This window comes from Petaurus breviceps, unplaced genomic scaffold (assembly GCF_028583685.1).
Source record: "Petaurus breviceps papuanus isolate PSGF00001 unplaced genomic scaffold, PetGlider_PUasm1.0 174, whole genome shotgun sequence".
Classification (NCBI taxonomy): domain Eukaryota; kingdom Metazoa; phylum Chordata; class Mammalia; order Diprotodontia; family Petauridae; genus Petaurus; species Petaurus breviceps.
The window spans coordinates 39,390,433-39,413,415 of NW_027185761.1; the positions used below are offsets into that span (position 1 = coordinate 39,390,433).

Here is a 22,983-nt window from a genome sequence, read left to right on the forward strand (position 1 = left end):
ATAAATTTGAAATAGGTCTATTACTTAAGTGTTAATAAAATATAATCATACAATCATTGATCAAGGGTTAGAAGGGACATAAGAGATCTATCTAGTCTACCCACCCCCATTTTATAGATGAGAAAACTGAGGCCCATGGAAGCTGTGACTTGCCACAGTTCACATAAACAGCAATCTTTAGAGGTAGGATATTAAACCAAGGCCAGTGTTTTTCCCCTGTGCCTTGATATATATGTGATTATAAAGGTCTACTTTTAAATAGTCTATTGAAAAATCATTATTATATAGACACCAATAAATATCTGTAGCCACATTTAATAACATGATTTTCTCTATTGTACCTTATTCACTGCAAGTCATTTGAAGGGACACAGATGACTCTTGAAATTTCCGTTCCTTTAGCACTCTGAGGCCTTTGAGGACAAAAACAAGTTGTCATCTGTATCCAGAAACTGCACGACAGCTGTCCACGATGCTCACATCACCCCTGAAACATTTACCAAGATGGAAGGCCTCGTTTCTCACTGTTGTTTCACGGAGGCCAGTTTGAGGAGAAATCTTCCCCAAGAAACTGCAGAGTCTGCACACAGTACGATGTGCCTGCTGTAGGATCTGCAGAAAAGGAAATTCCATTGAGAGGGAAATGTCAGCCAGATCTCTGGAGAGCCAGCTTCTCCAATTCTCTTCAAGCAGCCAAGAGGCTGGACCGCCAAATGGTTCCGAGTAAATGTACAGCCCAGGGCAGTGGAAAAAGCTTCCAACAGGATTTTTCTCCCTGGTATCTTGCAAACACTCAGAATGATTATGGTCAAAGGAGGGTTTCTCCAAAGGTTTCAGCTGGACCCTTGAACACTACTTTCTGCCATCAACCCAGGCACGTAGAGGCCTCACTGCTGGTTGGTAGCACGAAGGCCGACGTTCTGTCCCAACCTCCAATATCAGCAGCAAATATTTATACTACTTTGGTCTAGTACTCTGTGGAGTTTGTGTTGCTGTGTTCTTTGATGCTCAGGAATCTACTCTGATCTTTCCTTCGTGGGGTTCTCTTTTCTAGGACATGCATGGAGAAATTCCTCAGCCACATGTGATGATAAGATCAGACAGTAGCAGAGACAGGTTTAAATCATATTTATCACACAATCCTTCCAGGCCAGTTCCATGAGAGTGTTTTTAGAGCAACAGACTTGAGTAGCTTTTGCTCTGATTGTAATTCTTTCCTCCCCTCCACTTTTCCCCCCAAAGATCAGGATAAATCCTATCATCTTTATCCAAAAAAAAGAAAACCTTCCTATGTTCTTACATGCTTCCAGTGATCTCCCTGTATGTGCCTGGAGGGCAGGGACTGTTCCATTTTTGTCATGGTATCCCCAGATCCTAGCACAGTGCCAGGCACATTGTAAGCATTTCATACATGACTGATTTGTTAATTGAAAGTGTGAGGGAAAAGGTCTTAAAACTATTAGGCTAGTTTCCCAAATATATTTAATCAGGAGACACTCTGAAGCTTGGAATAAATTGTTGGAATCCATAAGTGAGATGATCGCACGGGGACCTATGGGTATGAAATACTTCAAGTTAAAATGACACTAGGAGAAATTTCAGAATAAAAGAGAAAGCTGCCACTCATCATACGTGGACATTTTTATGTGCACATAAATCCATATTTAATATTTTAGGAAGGTAGATCAGAATTCCCTCACAGAACCCCAGGTTACATCATGCAGTGTAGATACTGATTCCCCTAGGGGTGGAGAATAATACTACTCAGAGGGGGAATAATAATAACAAAAATAACTAGCTTTTTTATAGTCTAAGGACTGTGCTAAGTACCTTACAATTGTTATCTCATTTAATCCTAGGAAGCAGGTGCTATTATTAGCCCCATTTTATAGATAAGGAAACTGAGGCCAACAGAGTGACTTCCACAGGGTCACACATGTAGAAATTGTCTAAGGCTGGACTTGAACTCAGGTTGCTCTATCAACCTAAGACAAAGGGGGAAAAAGGTAAATGAGAGGCAGTGGGATTCAAATAGAATGTTGGACGTAGAATCAGAAGGACCTGCATTTCAGTCTTGCCTGGCATTTACCACCTTCATGACCACAGGCATATCCTAGAGTCCTCTGAACCTCAGTGTCCTCATCTGTGAAATCTATAGAACCAACCTCACAAGATTGTTAGGAGGTTCAAATGAGCTAAAAGAAGTAAAGCCCTTGGTGAACATTGAGCAACTATACAGCTAACTCAGCTGTTGTCATTTCTGCCTCTTTGTGACCCCCTTTGGGGTTTTCTTGGCAAAAAATACTGGAGTTATTTGCCATTTCCTTCTCCAGCTCATTTTATAGGTGAGGAAACTAAGGCAAACAAGGTTAAGTGACTTGCCCAGGATCACATAGCTAGGAAGAATCTGAATTTGAACTCAGGTCTTTCTGACTCCAGTCCTGGCCCTCTATCCACTGTGCTACCTCATTGTCCCTATATAGGTAGCAGATATTATTAAATTAATATATTCCAAAGATACTTAGTATAGAATAGTTTAACTTTATAAGCACAGTAGCAAAACCTTAGAAATGCAAATGGAAGAACCAACTATCCAAGTAAAAGCAGATAGAGATCTTAGCAGTTAGAAAGGCAGACTCTTCATATTAGAAGCTGTAAGTGACAGGTTTAAATTTGATGTCCTTCAGTAACTTCCCAAAGCGCCGTGTATTTAGCCTGCTAGCCCCCCAACAGAATTTAACAAGTGACCTATATGTAAAAAATATTTATAGCTACTCTTTTTGTGGTGGCAAAAAATTGGAAATTGAAGGGATGCCCATCAATTGGTGAAAAGCTGAGTTGTGGTATATGAATGTAATGGAATAATACTATTGTGCTGTAAGAAATGATGAGCAGGCAGATTTCAAAAAAAAAACTGGAAAGACTTATATGAACTGATGCAAAGTGAAATAAGCAGAACCAGGAAAACACTGCATGCAGTAATAGCAACATTGTGTGATGATAGTATTCATTCAACTATGAATGATTTAGTTCTTCTCAGCAATACAATGATCTAAGATCATTACAAAGGACTCATGGTGGAAAATGCTATCCACATCCAAAGAAAAAAGTGATGGACTCTGAATACAGATCAAAGCATACTATTTTCACTTTCTTTATTTTTTCCATGTCTATTTTACCTTTTGATCTGTTTCTTCTTTTGCAACTGTGACTAATATGGAAATATATTTCACATGATTGCACATATATAACCTATATCAGATTATTTACTGTTTTAGGAAGAGAGAGGAGGAGAAAGGGAGGGGAAAAAATGGAACTCAAAGTTTTGTAAAAATGAATGCTAAAAATTGTCTTTAAATATAATTGAAAAAGTGAAATACTATAAAAATACTAAATTTAGTATATAAATATAATATAAATATATTTATAAAATAGTATATTGTGATAATTATATATAATATATAACATATATAATCTATATAAGTATACTATATTTAGTATATTAAAGATACTATTAAAATACATTAAATATTATTTTTAAAAAAGGAATTCACCAAGTGTCATTAAGGGTCCCCCAAAGTGTGGAGTCTGTTTGGGGTAGAACTATGCCTTTTTAATGGAGTGTCCAATATTCCAAGAGTCCATCCTTGATTCTTGCACTCATTTTTACTGGCCTTTGGATGGGTTGTTCAAATACTGGTGGAGGAAGTAAGTAAAAACGGATCTTCCTCATTTGGTTACAATGAGTTAATTCCTCAAATTGCTTGTAAGCAAAGCCTCGCTCAGTGACTGGGGATATGTGGAATATGATGAAACGTGTCATGAAATTAAACAGAAGCTTTGGGGGCCTTTTAAGCCTCACTTAAAATATCATCAACATCGCTTCTTTTGGATACATTCTTCCTCTAGGTCTGCATTCTATAAGAGACAACACTTAGAAGCTGGCCTCAAAATGGCAAGCTGCATTAAGAATTCTGTTATGAAATCCTGGAAATTCCCTAGCTTCAAAATGAAAATGCCAAAGTCTCCCAGATCTGCTGGGAATTCCGTGTTCCCTGCCAGCTGTGGCTTTTTTTCATCTCCAGATTCATGCAATCCTTAAGAACTGAAATCCAGAAAAGGGGGGGGAAAAAGTTGCCTGCATGGAACCCAGCTGCCCCATTGGCAGCATTTCTGCAAAACTTTGCAGAGCTCCACCAAATTCCAGGTATTTGGGCACAGATCTAAGCTCTGAAATTGCACATGATTTGAAGACCTTTTTTTAAATTGGCGCCACTGAAGCTCTCAGAAGGGAGGGCTGTTTCTCTTCCTTTTCTGGGTACTGAAAGAAAGAAAAGTTCTTGCCAACTCACTTCAAATCTATCCCTTCTCTTCTCTTCCTATCCCTCCATCTCTTTCCCTCTCTCCCTACTTCTTTCCATATCACTCTCTTCCTCCTTTTTCCCTTTCTTTTTTCCTCTTTCCCTCTCTTTCCTATTTTTTTCTCCCCCTCTCTGTGTCTTTGTCTCCATGTCTCTGACTCCATCTTTCTGTCTCTCTCCGTTTTGTTGTTTCTCTGTGTTTCTTTCTCCATCTCTTTTTGCCTATCTCTGTCACTGTGTCTCTTTCTCTGTCTCTCCATCTCTCTGTCTCTGTGAATCTCTGTCTCTTTGTCTCTTTTGCTGTTTGTCTCTGTCACTGTATCTCTGCCTCTATATCTCTGTGTCTGTGTGATTCTGTGTGTGTGTCTCTCTCTGTCTGTCTCTCTCTTTTTCTATCAGTCTCTGTCTCTTTGTCTCTGTCTCTCTTTTGCTGTTTCTTTGTCTCTGTCACTGTATCTCTGTCTATCTCTGTCTCTATGTGTCTCTCTGTCTCTCTGTTGGTCTCTATATCTCTGCATGTCTTTGTCTCTTATTTCTCTGTCTGTCTCTCTGTCAGTTTATGTCTCTGTCTCTATCTGTCTCTCTCTCTGTGTCAGTCTCTGCCTGTTTGTCACTGTCTCTCTTTTGCTGTTTCTCTATCCTGCATCCCTGTGTCTCTATCTCTCTCTATGTCTGTGTGATTCTGTGTGTCTCTGTATCTGTCTCTGTCTCTCTGTCTCTGTCTCTCTATCTCTCTCTGTCAGTTTCTGCCTCTTTGTCTCTGTCTCTTTTGCTGTTTGTTTGTCTCTGTCACTATATCTCTATCTCTGTCTATCTCTGTCTCTATGTGTCTATCTGTTTCTCTGTCTCTGTTGGTCTCTATATCTCTGTTGTGTTTGTCCTTTATTTCTCTGTCTCTGTCTCTCTGTCAGTCTCTGCCTCTTTGTCACTGTCTCTCTTTTGCTGTCTCTCTTCCTGCATCCCTGTGTCTCTGTCTCTGTCTGTCTCTCTCTCTCTCTGTCTGTCTCTCTCTCTGTCTCTCTCTTTCTTCTCTCTTTCTGTGTCCCTCTTTGTCTCTGTCTCTTCCTCTCCCCCTCCCCCCAGATTCTTCACTCCTTCTGGTCATCCGTCAGTACAAGCTCTGGCAGGCAGTGAATCAAAGAGGACAGATTTTTGCCCACACTGTGAGAATGTTTACAACATGCAGGATGCTCTGCCTGTGGCTTACGTTGTATATATATTCAGAAGAACTGCCTGGTTTCCAGATCCAGTGGGTGACTACAAAACCCGCTGAGGGGCCCTATTAATGTAACCAGTGCCCTGTGCCTGCAGTCCTCACACACATGCACACACACACGTGCACACATGCACACAGGCTCTCTCACACACACACACACACACACACACACACACAGTCAGAACTTAAAGGAGATTCTAGGGCACCTGGCAATAAGTAGGTGTAATCTAAAGGCTTGGGCTCATAAGCAGCGTGATTTCCTGATAACATCCAAAACAGCTTTTCAAAGGCATCAGATTTGTAAAACCAAAAATCTGAAATTGGCCTTTGCCAGTAATACTTCTGTGAAAATGGTTTCTCCCACATAATTAAATTATTCTTCTTTTTTCCACACCAGTCAATGCCCCCCCCCAAGAAAAAACCACTTGGATGCATATACACTGGCTTGAAAGTATAAACTTAATCTTGACTATGCTTTCACATGAAATACGAAGATAGTAATTACAGAATTTTCCATTCAGCTCCCCTATCATATTCTTAGCAGATTGAGTTCCATTAAAGCAGTGTTTAACAGTTTTCACATGGGCTGCAGTCAACCTGGGAGAATTCTGCAATGAGTCCATCAGTGCCCTGTCCAGAATTCTCCTTGCTTTGGCTCCGTTTGCAAACACCCAAATCAAATCAAGATCAGCCTGGTGTGCTCAGCACCGGTGTGCTGATTAATCAGCAGATAGCATTTCTGAAGTATTCAGACCAATTAAATCAGCTTCCCAAGTATTGCTCAGCGAATAAATATGAGGTGGAAAGCTGGGGGGTAGGGCAGGGAATTGAAACTTTTATCAAAGACTAAAATCAGAGGGAGAAGTGGAGGCAGAGGGATGTTTTCCAGGGAGAGGCCTGCGGTGAGTACATGAGGAACTGAACAGTGACAAACAGGCCTCATTAACACCAGCCCTCATTAACAAAGACAAAACCAGACAAGAGATATGGAAGCCCCCATGCACAGGGGGGCTGGAGCACGACAGGCATCTGGCTGAACTGTTTTCTTGGACTGCTGCTAAGTTTCCACTGAGGTTTTCTTGCTTAGCTCTCGCTTAACGTGCTTCTTCTGGTGAGTGATGCCCATTGTCTAGGTGCTGAGTGGGACCGGCCCATGTATTACACTGGGCTGCTTGTCCCAATGCCTTTAAAAATCCTCCAATTTAAACACCCCACCATGTGGGCCAGCCCCAAGAGTTACAGCCTAGTTAAACTGGATTTAGAAAACCAGTTGAACTAGGCTAAGGCTCTCTCAATCCTGATCCCTGTTTTTTTTTTTCTTTTTCCGTATTGCAGAATATGGGTGTGCCCTACTTTTGGAAGAAGAAAAAAAAACTGTCTATATTCCCTTAAAGCACAGGGAGGTTCCACTTCATACATGAGGGCTTTCCTGATTCTTTCAACTCCTTCATTTTACAGATGGAGAAACTGAGTTATCAATGCAGCTCCTGGAGTTACTTCCAATGTACTCTATAGTCAGAGGGGAGGAAGCCTGATGTCATGGCCAGAAAGCCAGGCTTAGAGTCAGGAAATCTTGAATTCCTAACTCTAGGCAACCCCCTTGAGCCTATAAATTTCAGATTTATTGTTGATCTGTTGCAACCAAGGGGGTTGCCTCACAGGAGAGTTCCAGATACTAATGAAATGGCAGGTCCATAGCTAAAAATACTCTGCATTCACTTAGGATCATAGATTTAGGACCCCAAAGGCCATCTAAACCCAACAACTTCATTTTACACATGGAGAAATTAAGACCCATGAGGTCATGTGATCTATGAAAGGTAACACAAATAATAAGTATCAGAGGCAGAATCTGAACTCAGGACCCCTGACTTCAGTCAATGTTCTTTCTACTATGCTATACTGCTTCCCTGTGTGTATGTATGTATCCACATGTGTATGTATATATGTATGCATTCTATGTATAAACATATATGTATATGTGTGTATTATATCCCCCAAGGTATGTAAATATTTGAGAATGGGGTCTTGTTTTGTTTTGGGGGTTTTTTTGTATCCACAGAATCAGGCAGGTAGTAGGTATTTAATGTTTAATTAAATTGAGAAATGTAGTTGAATACTAATTTATGAAACTGATGGATTAGGGCACAATTACCTGCATTTCCAAAAGATTCCTTACTGTCATTCACCCACTGCCCAATTAAGATAAGATATGAAGAGATGAAGATTAAATGTGTCTACAAGGCTTTTGAAAATAAATTAATTTCTTTCCTCTTCTTTCCAACTGCCCCTGCCCCAGGGTTGACCTTACATCACTTCAGTGTTAGATCATTGGCATAGTCAACTACCTAGGGCTCTGTTGGTAGAAACGTAAAGGAAAGGAATGGAATAGTTAGTGAGAGGTGTGACAAAGGAGCAGTCAATATAATCTGTTGACTTACTACCTTCAGGGGACAAGGGAAGAAGATAAGTCAATAATGATGCCAAGGTTTTTCTCCCAGCCAGCCAACCAAGAAGCATCATTGATTTGTCCTTCTTCCATTAGAAGGTGAGCTCCTTCAAGGTGAGGGCAGGGAATCTCTTTTGCCTTTCTTTGTTGCAACAAGCCTATGGAAGACTTTGTGCTAAGGGCTGGTGATACAAAGAAAAGGTCCCACTCTGATGGAAGATCATCAAATTCTTAAAGGGTGGGGCCGCTTGATTTTGAGTTTATATCCCCAACTCCTAACACAAATATGTAAATGAATCAATAATTTATGTTATTCTGGGTGATTCTTACCCGTGTTCTATCAAAAGACCCCCACAATGGAAGTCCCCAATACCATATATGTTCTCCCTTTGCTTTCTCTCACCATTTCGAGACAACCTACCCATGGGGCATTCTATCCATTCATCTACCTCTCACTCTACAATATGACTAATTCATCTCTTCCCATCATACTATTACTTTATAATGTTCTTTGTTCCTGTTCTTGGGAATTCACCTTGCTTGTATGTTTCACCCTGCCCACATTGACCATTGTCGTCTTCATGATATTCACTTTAAGCTCCTTGGTCACAAAGCTCACTTGGTTACAAGTCTTCATGCCATATGGCAACACTGGTAAAGAAAAATCTATTGAAAAGATGGTTCTTCATTATTATGAGAAGATGAGGGGTCACTGAAGGAGCTTAATAAAAACTTGTTGCTTGACTAATTGATTGATTCCAGCTCTAACATCCTAAGATTCTGATTCTGCACTATCAGGGGAGTGAGCTGATTGGAAGGGAAAGGTGATGAGTTATTTTAGACATGTTGAATTTCAAGTGGTGGGAAGATATCCAAGTGAAAATGTCTGGGAGTTGAAAATGTGAGGCAGGAGCTCAGGAAATATATGACTGGAGAGAGAATTGGGAGTTACCTGTGCATATAAGATATTGGAAGTCATAGAAATTGGCCAGATCTCCACAGGAGTTCAGGTTTTGTTTTGTTTTGTTGTAATTTAGAGCAAGGAGCAAAGGACTGAGTCTCAAGGAGTTGCCACATTTGAGCGACAAGGTGGGGGAAGAAAGAAGCCAATAAAAGACACTAATGTGAGAAGAGAATCGAGGGAGAGAATTGAAATAGAAGTCAAGGGAGGAGCCCAAGTTAAGGATGGTGGAGGGAGGGGTTCTCTTTAACACTGTCAAAGGCTGCAAGGCAGGCAGGAAGACTGAAAACAGATCCCTAAGTTTGGCAATTCTAGGGCCATAGATCACATCGGAGAGAGCAGTTTCAGACAAGGGGGGGAAGAAGGGGTAGAAGCTGAAAGGAGACAGTTAAGGAGATACCGGATAGAGAAGAAATAGAGGCAGAAGACACAAAACACCTGGTTGAGAAGGTTGACAGTATAAAAGAAAGAGAAGTAGGACAGTAGCAGATAGAAGGAAAGAAACTATTGCAGATTGAAGACGCTGGAGGGAGAAAAAATTGGTGAAACAAAATTCTGAGGGAGCTGGGAGAGAATTCCATCCGATACAATACGATGATCATTTATGAAGCGTTTAAATTAAGAGGGGTTGGGAAAGGCTTCCTAGAGAAAGTGGAATTCTTCTTTGGCCTGGGAGGCATCCAGGGAAGCTAGCAGGATGGAGATGAGGAGGCACGGCGGACAGTCAGAGAAAATGCCCAGCAACAACAGCAATGATGATGATGGTGGTGGTGACAACCAGCATTTATGTAGTGCTTTCAAGTTTGGAAAGTGCTTTCCAAATGTTGTCTCATTTAATCAGCCTGACAACCCTTGAAATAGGTGCTATTGTTGTCACCATTTTACAGACTGGGAAACTGAGGCTGAAAGAGATTGAGTGACTTTGCCAAGGTCGCACAGCTAGTAAAGTATCCAAGATAGAATTCAAATGCAAGAGATTAAGTATGCAAGGGGAAATGTGGCAGCAACAGAGACAAACCATGGATAAGATTAAGGATGTAGAAACTGAGAGGGATGGAACATACCTCATGGACACCAGAAACCAATTGAAAGTTTGTGTGGAATAGTGCAATGAATACTGGTTCTGGAGTCAAGGGTAATGGGTTTAAGTCTTAGCTCTGATATTTGCTACCTGCATGATTTTAAGAAAGTCATTTAACCTCCCTAGGCCTCAGTGTCATCATCTGTAAAAGGGTCCCTTTCAGTTCTAGGACTATGAACTTTTAGTTCAATGGGACTCAGAGCTGATAGAAACAGCAAAATCCACACTAGTTACACCACCTGAGTTAGTGAGCTGGCCTAGCCACTCAGGGAGAGGGAGAACCAGGGAACAGATGCTTGAGTACTCTCTGAGAACCATAGAGAGCTTGGCAATTCCATCCAATGGAATGAAATTCTATAATTGCTAGGGAGAAGCATGGGCTTCCCAAATCCCAATTCTTCCTATTACATAGTATCACGTTAGTGACCAACAACACAATTTTATGCATAATACAAAGAAGGAAGTGTCACAAATGAGGTTTGAGGAAGAAAGTTCGGGCCACATTATGAAGGGCCTTGAATACCAGAGTCAGGAATTTGAGAAATGTACTTGAGGGCCCAGATAGAAGAGCCAATGTCAGAGGAGAAAGCAAACCTCTTTCTCTAAGGAAGAAGAAAAGGAAGGGAATTTAGAGCCATAACTAGAGATAGAGAGGGGTAATGGAGAGAACATAACTGAAAATCGGAATCTTCTCATTAAAGAAGGAAGCAAATTCATCTCCTGGAATTTGGAGTCAGGGAGAATTTGGGCATTTAGGAAGTTGGATGTTTGGAACTGCTATTGTGGGAAGAGTGATTGACAGTCAATGGGAGGTTAATAAAAGAATTTATTAAAGCTCTATATAAAAGTCAGCTACCAGTATTCTCTGGGCCTAAGCTTGCTTGTTCTTAATAGGCATCATTCGGATTGGTTTCACACACTTAATTTTCTCAGATCCTTTTAGCATAGCCTGCTAATTGGTACTTTAAATCCTCAGTAATAAATTGAGAGGGTTCATATGTCTGATCAGTGGTAACTGCACAACACCAGGAGTCCTGAGATGCCTGAAAGGGTCACCAAGGAAGTGGAAAACAGTTACCTCGCCTGGGAGAGTCGACCAAGCAGCCTCTTAAGATGCCATCTTTGTGCAAATCCATCTTTCTCTCTCCCTTTCTCCTCATTGCCAATCACACCTCTCATTTTTTCCACATTTCCATGTCATAATGGATTTCCTACCAACATCTAGAATCTTGCACATTGATAACTGAGCTTCTCATCTTCTCCAGAGATGAATCAGTCGGGCAACAAGCATTTATTAAGTACTTATTATGTGTCAGGCACTGAACTAAGTTCGAAGAATTCAAAGCAAGGCAAAAACACAGTCCTTGCCCTCAAAGAGATCATAGTCTAATGGAGGAGACAAGTAAATAGTTAGTTACAGAGAAAATGGAGGGTTGTCTGGGAGTTAGGAAGGCATTGGTGTTTAAGAGGAGTGAGGAAGGGCTTCCAACAGGATGTGGGATTTAAGCTGCTTCCTGGAGGAAGCAAGAAAATTAAAAGGTAGAGGTGAGGAGACAGAACTGTCCAGGCACAGAGGACAATTAGTGCAAAGGAGGAGTATTTGTGGGATTACAAGTAGGCTAGAATTGCTGGTTCATGGTGAGAATAGAAGGAAAGCAGTACATTGCAGGAAGACTAGAAAGGTCAGAAGGGGCTGTATTGTGAAGAGCTTTCAACACCAAGCATAGGAGTTGATAATTAGTCTGGAAGCAATAGAAGGTCACCAGATCTCATTGAGACTGGGTATAGGGGTAGGGGAACATATTCAGCTGTATGCTTCTGGAAAATCTCCTTAGCAGCTGAATACAGGGTGGATTGAAGTGAGGAGAGCCTGGAGACAGGGATTATAACTATACTGTTATTGCAATAATCAAAGCAAGAGGTGATGAAGGCCTGAACTAGAGTTGTGGACATATTATTGGGGGAGGAAGGGATAGTCCAAAAGATGATGTGAAGATAGAAACTACAAGATTTGTCAACAGATTAGATATGAGGCTAAGGAGTAGGAGATGACACAGAAGTTGTGAGATCACATGGCTGGGGAAATGGTGGTGCCCTTGGCAATAACAGGGAAGTTCTAAGGAGAAGACAACTTTGGAAGAAAGATAATGAGATCTCTTTTGGACATGCTGCATTTGAGATCCCTATAGAATGCCATGGGGCAGGGAAGTGGCACAGTGGATAGAATGCTGAGCCTGAAATCAGGTAGATTCATCTTCATGAGTTCAAATCCAGTCTCAGATATTTACTAGATTGTGACCCTAGGAAAGTCACTTAACGCTTTTTGTATCAGTTTCCTTCCTCATCTGTACAATGAGCTGGAAAAGAAAATGGCAAACCATTCCAGTATCTTTGCCACAAAAACCCCAAATGCGTCATGGAGAGGCAGACAGCCCTGAAATGACTCAGCAACAACAAAATGAATATCTAATGTGAAATTTCTAGGAGTTTTTTGGTAATGTGGAATTGTAGCTCAAGAGAGAGGCTAGGACTGAATACATAGATCTGGGAACCCTCTGCATAGAGAAGATAAATGAGCTTACCAAGCAATTCATTTAGATTAGTTCAGAGGAAGAAGAGGAGCCCCACGACAAAGCGTTTGGTGACACCCACAGTTACTAAAGATGGCGTGGACACCAAATAAGCAAAAGAGAGAGGAAAAGAATGCTTGGACATATGGGAAGAGAATCTTGCAACACATCGAATTTTACTTTAGCCCTCAGCTGTGCTGGATCCTTCCCACTCTTACAAGGACAGCACTGGCATTGGATGCTAGATGAAAGTACAATGTGGAGCAGTTGAACCTCAGAAAGAAAGATTTCTTGTGAATTGTAGACAGTAAATGAAGTGAAGCAAATTATAAATAGGTGTTTGGGGTCCTCCTACAAAGTAGTGGAACAGAGGAAGCAAGCATCCTATCTCAATTGGCTATAATCCAAAAACTGGCTAGAAGTGTCCAGTAGACAACAAAAGACACAGCTGTGAAGTGAGGGAAAGAAGTTAATGTGGAAAATAAAGCATAAGGAGATGGATTGAAGTCTGTGAATACCAAGGACAGGGTCTACTGAGGGGTTCAGGTAGAAGATGTGCGCAAGGGCAAGAGGAGGCCCCCTATCTAGCACCAGAGGGCCTTCAAGTATGGTTCTGATCTGAGGAGTTCCATGTGCCGTACAGGGCTAAGAAAATAACTCACTATAATTTTTCTTGTATTTCCCAATCAGGATTCAGTCTGTTGTGTTTTCTAGATGTTTGGCAGAGTTGGGCGAGGGCAAGATTCTCCATACTTCTTCCTGCTACTCCAATATCTTGGCTTCTTCCTCAAGATTATTCACTTTGAGAAGCTACATAATGCGCTAGAAAGATTACTTGTCTGAGAATCCAGATATACAAGGCTCTAATCTTGGCTCTACGACTAATCTTGTGTGATGAGTCAGATCTCTCTCAGGACTTCCAGTTTACTGGGATGATAAGGGTTGCAGTGGAGGGAGAAACAGCATGAAAGGTTGTCATGTAGAAGATGGATTATTTTGTACTGTTTGGCCTTGGGGGCAAAATTAGGAGAAAAGGTCAAAGTTGTATAAAGGCAGGCTGGGTGGATGAAAAGGTCCTAATAATTAGATCTAGCCTAGAGACGAGAAGGCTTCCTCAGGAGCCAAAGGGTTCTTACTGAGTACTAGGTGATCCCTTGTTGAGGGATGTTAAAGAAGTGGTTTGGGGTAAGGTTAGGGTTGGATTAAATGGTTAAATGGCCTCTGAGGACTCCCAGTTTTTAGAGTTTTTGTGAGTTATATACTTTTCTATCTTTCCTAGAACCCTCGCAGTAGCACATTACTTGTAATAAAAACTGTTTAAGCACCCAACCTGTCATCATCATAATAATAGCTAGCAATTATATGGCACTGAAAGGTGTATAAAGCACTTTGTATACATTTTCTCATATGACCCTTAGAACAATCCTGTGAGGTAGGTGCTATATGATTCCCATTTGACAGATGAAGAAACTGAGTTTACACAGCTAAAAAGTATCTGCCTAAGGATTCAACTCAGGACTTCCTGACACCAAGTCCAGCACTCAATCCACTATACCACCTACCTACCGAACACAGGGGAGCTGGACCTTGGACCTGAGAGTCAAGCGGGTTCTGTTTAATTATGTTTGCTAACAAGCTAGGAACTTGAAATGTATGTTCCCATTGAAACAACATTATAAATGGCATTTAAGTTCCCAGACTAGCCCACAAAACCCATAATGAACTCAGTTGTTCAGCTACCACAATTTATCGCTAAAAATGGAAAGTGATATTCTTTTAAGACTGGCCATTAAACAAAACAGCAAAACAATAGAATTTCTCTTTCAAAATAAAATAAATATTTAATAATCATTTTACAACATTTTAAGGTTTGCAAAATACTTTACACAGGTCAACTCATTTTATACTTACAACAACCTTGGGAGGTAGGTACTATTATTATCTTCATTTTATGGATGAAGAAATTTAAGTGACTTGCCTGAGGTCACACAGATAGTAAGTGCATGAAGCAGGATTGGAACTCAGATCTTCTGTTGCAGCAAGCACCCCAGCATCTCCAGGGTGGCTGCCAACACAGGTTCTTAGATCCACTTTTCTGAAGGAAAGCAACTCAAAATGGGTTAACAATCTCACTTTAATCAATCAAACATATAATTTACCTAGTTCAGGGGGGAAAGTCAGCACCCCAAATTTGAGAGTATACAAACAGAAGCTACAAGAAGACATAGGAACATTTCAGCAGACAGGCCTCCAACTGTCTGACCATTACATCTATACCTAGTCACAGTTACTAGAGAGGGAAGCACCAACATCTGGGTTTTCAAAGCTGGGGGGCTCAACAGCTGCCCAGAGTCTCATCTGGTCAAATCACACGACACTTCTCAAAGTGAGCCCCAAAACAAAGCCTCACAACAAGGTTTATATAGCCTTCTCCTGGCTCAGAGAATGAAACAACCCCTTGACCCCCTGCCCAATCAAAAAGCATTCCCTCCCACCACAGGCTCCAGGTGCACTTAAGCCTATCAAAGGGCCTAGGGGCAAGGAGGATCTTAAATTCACATTCCCATAACACCTTCCTGACTCTTAGTCCAGTAATCCATACACTGCACCACCTAGCTGACTCATATTTATTGAATGAAAGGACACAAGAATTTATACAGCACCTACTATGTACCAGGTGTTGTACTAAGCACTTTACAAATATTTTATCATTTGATACTCACAACCACCCTGGGAGGCAAGTGCTATTATTGCCCCCCTTTTACAGATAAGGAAACTGAGGGACACAGAGGTTAAGTGACTTAGCCAGGCTTACATAAATAAGTTCCCAAATCCAAATATGAACTCTGGTCTTCCTGATTCCAGGCATAACGTTCTATCCTCTGTACCATACCATCTTGACAGATGGGCTCAATCATGTTGAGGGTAAATAAGTGGTCTCAAACCCATTGGTGAGTTAGGGGATAGCTACCGCAAGCATGTGATGATGTCCCCCAGTGGAATAGGTGCATGTTCCAAAGGTCATAAAGGTAGCTGAAGCTTGGTCATTGGAGTTGCCAAGGTCATCCACTGCATCCCAGGCCATTGCTAGTCATCCAGACTTTTGTCCTGCCATTGGACTTCAATGACTCTGGAAGAGAGAGTGAAACCAATAACTTTGTTCAACTCTGCTTCACTTAAATCCAATTCACACACAAATCAAGACATCACCCCATGATATCATTGGTCCTCTTCAAAAACAAAGGACAAGCAACAGCTGTCTCATATAATAGATAGAGACCTTACCTATCTTAAGTTCCCAACCACAGAGTAAAGTTGGTATTTCTCTGTAGCCCAATTTATTCCTACAAATATTAGATGCACTACTTCTCAATGTTGGAGTTCATTGATCTGAATTTGGTTGCTTTTCTCAAACCCTGCTAGCTTCTAGAATGAAAATATGTTTCTATGTGGATAGAAAGCAATTTCTGCTGAAGTGTGTACCATATAAGATAAAGTCATTTTCAAAGAAAACATGCTTCCAGCCATGAGCTACCCAGAGTGTGGAGCTGGGGCATGAAGATTACAGTAAGATTCAGCACAGTGAGTGGAATTGTTAGTCAAGAGAGAGATACCAAAAATTTTAAGTCTGTCAACATTTCCATTTCAAAGAGTTGTCAATCCACTATAAAAACTAGCTCTTAGCTAAAATTAACATAAAAATCTAAGGCTGTAAGCAAAAGATATTGCTCACCAACAAATCAAATCACGTGAGACATTTGTAATTGCGTTAGGAGAAGGGAGTGGGGAAAGGACAGAGGAGGCAGGTTAGTTTTTAGGTTGGTTCATTTTGTTGTTTTCACTGAAGAAATGTTCCCTTTTACCAGAATGGTCTCACTGCGTTCTATTCTCTGTGTTATGAAAGTTTGCTTTTGGCATTCTAGTATCTTGCCACCCTGGAATAAAATGTTTTATCTAAAATTGCTTTAATTATTACTTGTGCTAAGGAATATTACTATCTCCTGGGGGGGGGGGAAAGCAAGCATTTTTAAAATCTTTCTAAATAGTACTCATTGTCTTTACTGTCTGTCTCGACTTTAAGTATTGTCAATGACATTCTGGCGTTTTTCACGTACGTGAGAGTTAAAGGAACTTTAAGAAAAAGTGTTTAATACTAAAATCACTCTTGAGGATACAAGTTTAGACAAAGACCAAGTGACTTTCAAATACAACTGTACAGTTGGCTTTAATGGCCAACATTTGCCACAACTCACAATTTCTAGTTTTGACAATGGAAAAACCTCCTCTTTTGAAAAAAAAAATGAGTTTGATAGGGTTGCTAGTATTATAATTCCTTTTATATGAGAGAAAGTAAAGGTCAAGAGATCTGCCTAAAATAAACTTCAATTTCTTTCCTTATTGAATATGCAGTATATTCAACTGCATAAAAATCAAGAACCTATTAAGGTCCAGAGAGGGAAAGAAAATGAGTAAATCCATGAATTTTGCTTTGTTTAACCAAAAATTTTGGCTATTGTTATTGGTTAATAAAAAGGCTATCTGAATTTTGTTCCATATGGAAATGGAGATATGTTGGGCAATGAGATAGTCTAAAATGACATTTGGGAACCGAGGTGCTCTTTTTGGTGGGTCTGAGCTCAAACCAGCTCTATAACATTCTACAGAAATGGATAGATAAAAAGCAAAGGGGGTCACAGAACTCCCTTAACTCAGAACCTTACAGCTCTAAGCTCACAGGGACTGGATTCAATCTCAGAGGTTTCTCTTTGCTTAAAGACATCATTTTCATTTTTGATTGTTTTATATTGGACAAACACGAAGTTACATGAGCATTTCTGGAGGCAAAGAAGAGCAGAAAATGAGGATTGCATATGAAACCATGAATCTCTAACAAACAGCCTACTCTCTTTAAAAAGCATATACAAAATTCACTGCATTAATTTCAAAGCCATCCAGTCAACTACTGCCAACTCTCCTGTTCTCTTCTGTGTTTTTTTTAAATATTTCAATGACTTTTTCTTACTTTTTTCGACATTACTATCATTATCTCCAGAAACAAAACTCTTAATATTTATCCTTGATTTGTGGTTGTACCCATTGTTTGTCCTGAGGAGCATTTGAATTTGACTTTTTTCTGGCTCTTATGCTCCTCTATCCCCATCCCTGTCGCCAGTCCTTATCTATGATCCTAAAGAACTGGGGTTCTTAACTTGGAGCCTGTGAACATGATTTGTTTTTCTTTTTTCTTTGGATCATTGTATTTTGATATAATTGGTTGCCTTTATAATCTTATATATTTTAATTCACTCATTTTCTGAGAAAACTTCCATGACACAAAAAAAGCTAAGAATTTCTCTCATCAAACAAGCTTATAATAGACAATAAAAAAGGCATTTGTCCTTTCTTTATAATTGGTCCAATTGTATAAGATATGACCTGGACCTGTGATTTTCTAACTATAGGGAATTTCCAGATGAGGAAATTCTCTCTGTCAATACAGGTCAGCATTTTCTCTGTAATGTACAGTCTTAGAAAGTCACCTAAAACACTGGGAGGTTGCATAACCCTGCTTGCAACCAGTTAGAGGTAGGAAGTGAACCCAGGTTTTCCTGGCCCTAAGGTCAACTCTCTAACTACTATACCACACGGCCTCTATTCCTTAATTTCTCTATCATTCTCTCTCATTCTACATCTGTCTCTTTTTTTCCCTTTGTCTCTGCCTCTCAGAGATAGATCTTTGTGTCTTCATGTCTCTGACTCTCTGTGTCTGTGTCTATCTCTGTTTGTCTATGTCTTTCTCATTATGTCTCTCTGTCTCTCTCTGTCTCCCCACCCCACCACCACCATCACCATTATATTGTCATTCTGGGGTTGAATTCTCTACAAGCAGGGAAAGAACACAGGATCACTAGAGAGTTTCCCCCAAACCTGCACAGTCCTTATAAGAGAAGGATAAGGTCTGATTTTGTTCCTATGCATCATGTCTCTATGACTCATTGGTCCTCCATTCCACTTGCCACATCTCCTGTATGGACCTTGAAATTCTTTGACTCCTGCCGACTGATACTTTCCCACAACCAATGGAGCTCCCACTACCTCTGGTGCTACTTCCATTATTAATGGTACACCACCTCTGCCAACGGGATGCCGCCTCTTCCTACGGGATGCTGCCTCTGCCAACGGGACGCCACCTCTGCCAACGGGATGCCACCTCTGCCAATGGGATGCCGCCTCTATCAGTAGGACATAACCACTACCTCTGTTACTGCCATCCACATCCATCTGCTTCCCACTGATTGTCTTTGTGGGTAAAGTATAATAATGTTTTCATACTGGGAGAAGCAAGACCAACATACCACTGGCCGAATTAATACATTTCCATTCCAGTTCTTTTGTTTCTTTCCCATGTGAAATATGGAAATCCTTTCCATATGAAATATGCATACATAAAGACTGTTCAAACCAATTTCTAGAGTGAGAGCACATTTTTGCAATCATACCCATAGTTCCATCAGGCTGGCACACAAAAGAGTCAGGTGGTTAGGAAGGGCTAACTCACCCTTCTCAACCAACAATCCTCAGCCCTTACTCCTAGCCAAGTTAGAAACATTGATTGCCTTATCTCCTTCTCCCTCATCAAAGTGAAGTGTGCTCCCCATATGGTCAGAACCTCCTACTGTATCTTTTGGAAACTTGGGGGAAAAAATTCCTTTCTCACTCCTGTTGTCCACCCCACCCCACTCTGGCTTGAAGACCAGGCCATCCAAATTACCCTAGGGCTTGGATAAACCTCAAGAAAGCATCTGAAGCACCACCGAGGGAGGAGCAAAGGCAGTAAACCTTCCATGATGGCAAAAACTCAAGTCTTGTCCCTGCTGCATCTGTATCTCCAATGTGGGGGAAAATAAAAACCTCCTGTTCCCACATCAGTCCCTTAGGTCACCCACAGATAGCAATGTTCTCAGTAGCATGATCCTCAAACAGAAATTGGAGCTAGAAGAGCTCATGAAAGACAACAGCATGCAGCCAATATGTGATGAACAATCCTTTCCATATGAAACATGCATATAAAACTTTTTAAAACTAATTGCTGAACTGAGGACAAATTTTTGCAATCCTTCACTAACCATATATTTCCAGGCCTGAGAGTGACACCTCCCCAGATCCAGGTTCTTTTTGTACGTGATACCAACACAAGTGCTTATAAAATGAAAACCCCAGTTGCTATTGGTCTCGGTGATGCTAAATACCTTCACTAGGAGATTTTTTTTCACTGAACTAACAGCATTGGCATGATGAGTGTGGCTTTGGTCCAATATGTTTCTTTTGGAGCCATGCAGCAGACATCCCATTAGCTAACCTTTGTGCACAGCCAGGCCTCAGGGTTCAAAAGAAAGTTTTCAAGGTTACTAACTCTATGGCAGGATTTCATTGCTGGTGATCTCACACTTACAGCATGGGTAACATTGATAAAACGTGACCAGAAGCTGAATGTGATCTAATAATACCTTGGATTTGTCAAACACTGGACTTCCAAAGAAACTTTCATATCAATGAACTTATTCAGTCCTCCCAACAAGCTTGGGAGGTAGGGAAGGAAGTAATTATTCCTTTAATTTTCCAGGTGAGGAAACTGAGGCGGGGGAGGAGTCTTCTGAACTCACCCAGGATTACTCAGTTCAAGTTCAAGACAAAACCCAAACTTAGGTCATATAACTAATTCAATTCAATGCGCCAATTAAAAGCAACTCTGTGCACTGTGAATACAAAAGGAAAAAAATGAAACATTTGTTTGCCCGCAGATGCTACTTTCTACTGGCTTGATTCAACATATACTCAAGATAAGTAAATTCAAAGTAACCTCAGGAGGAGTAGAACACTAACAGCAAGGGAGGGGATCTGGATAGGGCTTGTGTGGGGACAGGCATCTCAACCGAATCTTGAAAAGAGGTCCATAGTCTAAGAGGAAGAAGAAAGGAGGAAGTGACTTCTAGGAAGGGTGCACAGCCTATACAAAGGCAGGGAAGTGGGAAAGATGGAATGTCCATACAGGGAACTGCAGACAAACCAGCATGGTTAAAACATAAAGTGGGGGTAGAGCAGGAAGTAATGTGATTAAGTTTGGAAAAGAAGGCTGGAGCCACTTTGTATAGGGCTCTAGAGTCAGGGTGAAAAACTTTTCTTTTATCTAAGAGGTAACAGGGAGCCACCAAAGTTTCTTGACCATCAGAGTAGCATGGTCAAATGAATGTGTAAGGAAGATGATTTTGGTAATTATATAGAGAACAGAGTGGTGAGAAGAGAGATAATAATCAAGTAGAACAATTAGGAGGCTATTTGGATAGTTTAGGCAAAAGACGATAAGGGCCTGAAATAGATGGAGGCATTGTAGAGAGTGAGGGTGAGGGGATCAGATGCAAAAGAAAATATTTGTAGAGGTAGATTTAACAAGAGTTAGTAAACTAGTTGATTAAGGGAAAAGGGATGAAAAATGAAGAAAAATTGAGGGTTGACCAAAGCTATGAACCTGTGTGACCAGTGGTATCTGGCATAGGAATAACCAAGTTAGGAGAAGGGGCAAGTTTAGGCAGAAAATAAGGAATTCCATTCTAGCATTGAACTTTTAGTTCATTACACTCTCCAAAACACCAGAATTCCTCCTAGCATAACTAAACAACTTGGCAGGTTATACTTTAAAGACCATTAACTTAATCTGTAGCTTATTATCATGGTGCCCTTGTAACTCATGCACCAGGAAAAAAAGTGAAAAAAAGTCTTTGAAATTGAGCCCCCCAAAATCTTGTTATTTAATTTTATTTTTTATCAGTTTGGGGGATTGAAGTTCATTTTAATATAGAATTTCCCAGAATTTGACAAGTCACCAAGTTTGACATCATATTTGAAAATTACAAGCACTTTTTTGAAATAGATGAGCCTTTTTTCAGCCTTTTTCTCTCTTTCTCCTGAGTAGGAGAAATAAATCCCTATAAAATAAGTAGTTATTAAAAGGAAATTGCTTAATCTTCCTGTCCATCTGTCCTTGGCTCCAGAAGTTTGGGGACTGTGATTAAGGTGCTTAGATTGTAAATAAGGAAGGATCAAATGGATAGCCATCAATATTCATTTATTTTATTCAGTAAAAAGTCAACTTCACAAATAGTCAGGCAGGTAGTATGGACTCCCTGCTAATTTCATATTTAGTTGTGACTAAATTTTTACACTTCTCATTCTGAGACAGAAAATGAATATGCATTAACCTAGAATTAAGCTTCTCCTTGTAAAAGACTTGACATGAACAGAGAAAGTCGTTGAGTAGATCATATAGTCTGGAGAAGGAAAAAGTCAAGTCCTTAACAAGATTCATTTTAAAACAAGGGATTTTTCTCCTCCTCCCCCATGGCCAATCAAAAACTTTAAAAATACATTTCAGAGTGATCTGGATCTGTTCATTATTATAGACAGGGCTTACACTGGCATCCAAGTGGAATAGCTCCAAGGTTTCCAGTGAGCTGTCAACTCAAACATGGCTGGTAATGGAATATTCTCATTCAAAGAGAATGAGCCCTGCCTTGCTCAACCTTTCATGAAAGGATAGTGACACTATGGAAAACCTGGAATTACCATTCATCCTTCATACTTATCCTCCTATTGTTTTTGAGCTATTTTTTCTCCTCTCACCTCCTCCCAAAAAATTAAAACAAGATTTTTTCTAACCTCAATTTCTATCTCTTCCCTATTTTCAAGAGTCTAGGTTAGGTCAAGGTAACTTACAAGTGCTATCTCTGAAGAGCTTTCTCATTTCGGTGGCTTCCTCAGGAAGTGAATACCCCTCGCCCATTATGTAGAGCGCTTTAGCACTGTCACAATATTTAGAGAAAACCTGGACAATCAATAGCCTCCCCAAAGGTCAAAATACTCATACAAATACATGACATATCTACCTAATGGGCCAGAATCATAGAATCTAAGAGTTGGAAGGGATCTCAGAGGCCATCTAGCCCAAGCCCTACTTGAACAGGGCAATAAGCATTTATTAAGAACTTACTATGTGCCAGACACTAAGCTAAATGAAAGTGACACAAATACAAACACAAATAAAGCCAGCCCTTGAGCTCCAGCTTGCATTCTAATAAAGACAATACAGAGAAGGAAGATGTGGTGGTATGGAGGAAGGTTAGCAGACCTAGGATGCTCCCCAGAGAAGAATTCTCTCTACATCCTACCCAACAAGGTGGATTATCCAGTCTGTTCTTGAGGACCTCCTATGGAGGAAAATAAGCACTGGATGGATGGATGGATGGATGGATGGATGGATGGATGGATGGATGGATGGATGGATGGATGG

At 40.5% G+C, this 22,983-nt stretch overlaps 1 long non-coding RNA gene across 1 annotated transcript in view; it reads left to right on the forward strand.

Annotated features, from left to right (window-relative positions):
- The first annotated feature begins 6,230 nt into the window (after nucleotides 1-6,230).
- LOC138158431 (uncharacterized) overlaps nucleotides 6,231-22,983 on the forward strand; it is a 20,484-nt gene continuing 3,731 nt past the window's right edge. Inside the window, exon 1 of the long non-coding RNA XR_011167637.1 lies at nucleotides 6,231-6,688. This is a non-coding gene — a long non-coding RNA (uncharacterized lncRNA). The remainder of the gene's footprint in view (nucleotides 6,689-22,983) is intronic.